This window comes from Malus domestica, chromosome 07 (assembly GCF_042453785.1).
Source record: "Malus domestica chromosome 07, GDT2T_hap1".
NCBI classification, from domain to species: domain Eukaryota; kingdom Viridiplantae; phylum Streptophyta; class Magnoliopsida; order Rosales; family Rosaceae; genus Malus; species Malus domestica.
Genome location: NC_091667.1, coordinates 20369830 through 20376605, shown reverse-complemented (window position 1 = coordinate 20376605; position 6776 = coordinate 20369830).

The window sequence follows — 6776 nt, the reverse complement described above, 5'->3', positions numbered from 1 at the left end:
TTGACCTAAGTCTTTCATGTCAAAACTTGAATTCAACATTTTCTTTGTTTTGTTTATTACATCATTATCGCTTCCCATTATGAGCATATCATCCACATACAAGCAGACAACAATGCAAGTTTTATCATTACTCTTAATGTAGACTCATGTGTTAAATTCATTTATTTTGAACCCATGTGTCAACAAAGTATGATCAAATTTCTCATGCCATTGTTTTGATGCTTGTTTAAGTCCATATAATGACTTAACTAATTTGCACACTTTACTTTCTTGTCCTTTAAGCACGAACCATTTAGGTTGTTCCATGTATATTTCTTCATCTAGTTATCCATTTAAAAATGTTGTTTTTACATCCATTTAATGTATATCAAAGGTGTATACAGCCGAAATCACTATTAACGTCCTAATTGACGTTATGCGAGAAAATGGAGAATAGGTTATCCCTTTTGGCGATAACCTTCGGCTACTAAACATGCCTTGAACTTATCAATGGTTCCGTCCGCCTTAAGTTTCTTCTTGAAAATTCATTTATAACCAATTGGTTTACTACTAGGAGGTAAATCAACCAATTCCCATGTGTTATTTTCCATAATGGATTCCATTTCACTTTTAATTGCTTCCTTCCATAAAGGAGCCTCGGAAGAAGACATTGCTTCTTTAAAAGTTCTAGGTTCATTCTCGAACAAGAAAGCAATGAAATCTGATGCAAAGTTTTTAGAAACTTTGATTCTTTTTCCTCTTCTTGGTTCCACATCATTTTCTTGGACACCAGAAGAAGAGGCTTCATCATGACTATGATTATGAACCCTCTTTGTATTAGAACCAGATTCCTTTTCTTTGTAAGGAAATATATCCTCAAAGAATTCTGCATCCGCTGATTCTAATATAGTGTTAACATGTATGTCAGAAATCGAAGATTTTACAATAAGGAACCTATAAGCAGCACTATTATTTGCATATCCAATGAATACACAATCAGTATAATTCCATGTTCTGCACAAAAATCTGAGAATGCAGTAGACTCATACTCTCATTCTCTATCGGATCTAAGTGCTTTGATTTTTCTCCATCTTTTGGTAATTAATTATATATTAATTAATTATATATATTAATTATTATTTAATTATCAATTAATTAGTACATCTCAAATCCCAACCCTAAAGTTGAGCCCTATTTCATTCTTAATGGTTTATCATTCCAATCACTATCTATAAGAGACAAAGCCTTATAAAGTGAGAAAACCTTTTGGGAATGGCCAAAGTGAGACAATGAAATTTCTACTCAAAATTTTCAATAGTTGTCTGGCGGGAGCACCAAGGCTTACCTTACTCTTAACAGCTTTGAGAAAAATGGTAATGGTGGCAGTCCTTCAGAATGTGACAACCATTACCACAATGACAACACACCAGTGGTGGCATTGTCGACTGGATGGTATAACAACGGAAGTAGGTGTCATAACCACGTCAGAATTAATGGCAATGGGCATAGTGTGGTGGTTGTGGTGGTAGATGAGTGAAACTCTACTAAGGGGTGTGATGCAGACCATGACTATCAGCCTCCTTGCCCTAACAACATTGTTGATACCTCAAAGGTTGTCTGGAAAGCCTTGGGCATGTCCGAGGACAATTAGGGTGGCCTAGATATCACATGGTCTGACGCTTAGCTACATTGAGCTTAATCTATCATGTTGCTTCTTGTTTATGTTTATGAAATTTACTTGTAATATGTTGTGTGTATATCATAGAAGCCAATATATAGAGCATTGACTTTGGTTTATGTGAGCATAGCACAGCCTTTGCATTGGTGTAGATTAAGATGAAAGAACACTGACTTCGAAGGCAATTATCAGTAGCCACCATGCAGCCACTGAATAAGAATCCATGTCCTATGTAAGATCATTTCCAACCAAACGAAGGTCAAATGGCTCGTTTTAGCTATCTGATCCTTCAAGATATTAATATTTTAATGAACAGTACATGATCATATTTGCCTCCATCTCTAACCGAGGGCTAAAGGGCCATAAGGCTCGTTTTAGCCATGTCACGAAAAACCACCTCCAACGGAGGGCCAAATGGTCAAACATAATTTATTATTTAAATTTAAAAGCTACAACAACTTAAACAACATGTTTTTAAAAATGAACATGTTGTTTAAGTTTCATGTTGTAAATTTTTTTTTTATGTTGTATAATTTTTATGTTGGTTAATGTTATTTAATGTTGTTTTTGATATCATTTTCCATTTGAAATTTGGCCTAAAATTCCTATCGATTATATCTGACAGAAGTGCTCAGTTTTCTGGCCCAGCTCGGGGCTGGCTGGCTGGCTGGCTCATTTGGGCCAGCCAGTTGGCCCTTTGGCTGTTTCAGATTCAATGAGGCCCACGAGCCCTCTGACCTAACTCTCAGTTGAAGACGATTTTCGGGTTATTTTCAACCCTCTGAACCCTTCGAATGGAGATGGCTTAAACATCTCCATTGTAACAAACGCCACTATTTCTACATCCGTGTAAAAAGGAATAGTACAAGTCTTCCATTATATTCAATCTTTTTGTTTATTTATTTATAATTAAAAATAGTAAGTAAATCTTGTTAGAGAAAATGCCTACTGAGCACCCATTGCATTGTCTAATCCCATTATTAATGTCAGTGGGCTTTTGATAAAATTTAATATTTTTGCAATCAAGTCCTCCAAGACAAATTTGCAATCAAGTACAATTTCACTGTATACTTCCATCCATCCTCCATCGGTAGTGTTCTTGAACAACCTGGGCAAAATTATAAATATTAAAAATAATAAAAACTTGTAAGATAATATCACATAATCATACTAAATTTAAAATAGTATAAAAACAACTAAAACTAATTAAAATCTACCTCCATAAGAACTTCATAGTTCATTTCTGAATAAATCACTTAAGATCTAATGGTTAAATCATCTTCAGCACTTCTTTCTTTCTATCAAAAAAGTTAACAACACAAAAAAACCACAAATAAACATCATAATTTACTTAAAAAAGCAATGAAAATTAAATTTTTAGTCAGAATGAAAAAAAAATGATTATAGCGAAAACAGAATAGTTATGCCTCTATGTGCTTCCTCCTCAATGCCAAACCTTTTTGTACTCAACAAGTTTCACTGCAAAACAACAATCCATCGTATGAATTAACAAAAAATTGCATGCAGAGGAGACCCATGCGAGATCTGAAAATATACATTCAGATCTTAGAAGATATGAACTCAAAGTGGGAAAAAACTCGAACCTGATCTGATACAAAGAGAGGAGAGAGAGGGTGAGAGAGAGACCATGATGCATGAGCAGTGTTAGCGATGGTGGGTAACTGAGGCCATCTCCAACCGATTGCTGGCCAGAGAGCTCGTTTTAGCCCTTTAGCCTTCCAAGATTTTTCAAGATATTAATATTTTAATGAACAGTATAGGGTCATATTTGTCTCCATCTCCAACCGAGGGCTAAAGGGCTAGAGGGCTCGTTTTAGCCTTTTCACAAAAAACCGTCTCCAACCGAGGACCAAAGGGCCATAGGGCCAAACATAATTTATTATTGAAAAACTACAACATAAATTCAAATCCAACGACTAAGTGACGTCAGCTAGCCGTTGGTAGCTGACATCATGCTGACGTCAGCTAGCCGTTGGATTTGAAATTTTTTTTTGCTATAAATAAGGTGGATATTGGGATATAATTCACACAACTTTGAATTCAATCTATTTAAATTCAATCTCTTTCAATTCAAGTTTGCAATGAATTCCAACTTTGGATCCTCTTCAGATTCCAACTGGGGGACCTCATCCAATTCCAAAAGAGAAGCAAAATGGGCACAAATGAGACGAGAAGATGAGGAGTCTGATGAAGAAGTTCAAGTAAGGTGCAACAAACAAAACATAGCAGCAGCCATGGTGTGTCAACCTACTGAGGAACAACCTCAATGGGTGGCTCTATTGCTGGTCGCTCTTACAAACCACGAAACAGAGCGATGACGCATGCCAATCTGATGAACAACTACTTCGACCCCAACTCGGTGTACATAGAAAAGGATTTCAGACATCGCTTCCGGATGAGGCGTCATGTCTTCGAGCGTTTACTTTATGATGTCCAACGGGTCAATCCGTACTTTTGACAGAAGCGGGACAGAGCAGGCCGTCCTAGTTTCTCACCTTATCAGAAGGTTATTGTTGCACTCCGAATGATGGCCTATGACTCCCCAGCTGATTCGATAGATGAAACCCATGGTATGTCTGAGTCTACATGCCTTGATACTCTTCAAGAATTTTGAGACACAATTGTTCAGCTTTACAAAGACGAGTACCTCTGCGAGCCAAATCAAGAAGATCAGAATCGGCTCCTTCACAAAGCTGGAAAGCGTGGGTTTCCGGGCATGATAGGGTCATTAGATTGCATGCATTGGGATTGGAAGAACTGTCCCACCGAATGGCAAGGAGGCTTCAGTGGAAGGTCGAGAAAGCCAATTGTTGTGTTAGAAGCGGTTGCCTCATATGACACATGGATCTGACATGCTTTCTTTGGAGTCCCTGGATCCGAAAATGACATTACAGTTCTTGGGCGTTCACCCCTCTTCAATAACTTGATGGAAGGTAAAGCACCTCAACTTGACTATTACATCAACGCCCATCAATACAATATGGGGTATTACTTGGCAGATGGCATCTACCCAAAGTGGGCGACACTTGTCCAAGCAATGCCAAACCCTAGGAATGACGCGGAAAAGTTGTTTACCTTACACCAAGAGGGATATCGGAAAGATGTTGAGAGAGCTTTTGGTATTCTACAAGCACGGTGGAATATCATCAGCGAACTGGCAAGAGGGTGGAGTTGAGAAAATTTGGACTTCATCATGATGTCTTGCATCATATTACACAATATGATAGTGGAGGATGAGTGAGATGGGTATATTAATGGAGAGTCTGATGACGACCAGGAAGATCCAAATAGGTCAAGAAGGGCTCGTGCAAAAATATATGATGAGCCTAATTTGCCTTTCAATCCAAGAACTGGTAGTATCTCTATAGATGAGTACATGAGGCGCTATAGAATGATACGTTCTCGTGCCACAAACAAGTACCTACAATAAGATCTTGTTGCACATCTTTGGGTCCAAAGAAGCATGGAGTAGGCATTTACATTTTATGTTTTTAAATATTTTTAAAAATGTTGTTTAAGTTTCATGTTGTATAATTTTTATGTTGGTTAATGTTATTTAATGTTGTTTCATGTTACTTAATTTAATTTAATGTTGTATAATGGCTTAGGAAGTTATAGGAAAAAAAAATAGAATTTAAAAAAAATATGAAACAAATTTTGTGAAATAGAAGTTATAGAAAAAACGGAATTTAAAAAAAAATATGAAACAAATTTTGTGAAATAGAAGTTATTGGAAAAAAATGGAATTTAAAAAAAAAAATATGAAACAAATTTTGTGAAATAGAAATTATAGGAAAAAAATGGAATTTAAAAAAAATATGAAACAAATTTTGTGAAATAGAAGTTATAGGAAAAAATAGAAGTTATATGAAAAATTTTGTAAATAAAAAATAATACTAATAATGTAAAAAAAAAAATCAAATCAAATGCAACGGCTAGTAGCCGTTTCATTTGAATTTTTTCTTAATAAATCCTGTCGGTTATAACCGACAGGAATAACAAAACATTAAAAAAAATAACCAGCCCGGGGCTGGCTGGCTGGCCGAAAGCAGCCAGCCCTTTGGCCCTTTGAAATTCCATGGGGCCTTCCCAGATTCCCGAGCCCTTTGGCCTAGCCCTCGGCTGGAGACGGTTTTAGGGCTATTTTCAGCCCTCTGACCCTTCGGTTGGAGATAACCTGATACAAATATGGAAAGGGTGGGGTTGAAAGAAAGGAGCTTCAAGGTTGAAATTGAGGTTCGAAAAGAAAGCTAAAAGCCCAATGAAAAAAACAAAACAAAATAGAAAAGCCGGCGATGGATGCCGGATGCCAAAGTTGCCGACTCTCAAAATGGCAAACTGAATGAAAGCAAAATCGGATCTGAAATTGAGGAAAAAGAAGGAGCTCTCACAAAGAGAGAGAAAAGCTCCCACAAAGAGAGAGAAAAGCTCTCACAAACGGGAGAGAAAAACTCTCACCAACTCCTCTGCAATCCAAAATAAAACAAAGGGGAGAGAAAACTTTATCTCTGAAGGAAAAACACAAGAGGAAGAGGAAAAAACGAAGAGAGATGTGACGGTGAAAACAAAGAGAGAAAGGAAAGTAAAAGAAAGAGAGGGGGGGGGGAACAAAGAAGAAAAAGGAAAATGAAGAGAGAGAGTTAGCTGATTAGATTTGGGCACAATATAATAACAATTAAAAAACTTAATAATAATTATTTTGACATTAAAAGAATCTAATAATTATTATTTTGCATGTATAAAGCAAAATAATGAATTTATAGGTTATAAATTTGAAGAATGACACTATCATTGGTGTCGGAAAGCCTAAGGGACACCAAACATACACAACGGTGAAACCGACTCTAAAAAAAACACTGATAGTGAACGGTGTCCTCAAAACAATGTCTTATGGCCTGTTTTCTAGTAGTGAATAGTAAACATAAACTTGTCTGTTTATTATTTTTTTCTTATCATGCCTCCTAATCGATTATCTAAAGACGGAATTGAGTTCCGTCTCTATGAGAGCAAGTCCACCGGGGGTGGGATAGGTCGGCACCCAGTGGAAAAAACAGGCTGAGACTCAGCCAATCCACTCCAGCCCGTGGAATCGACTGGC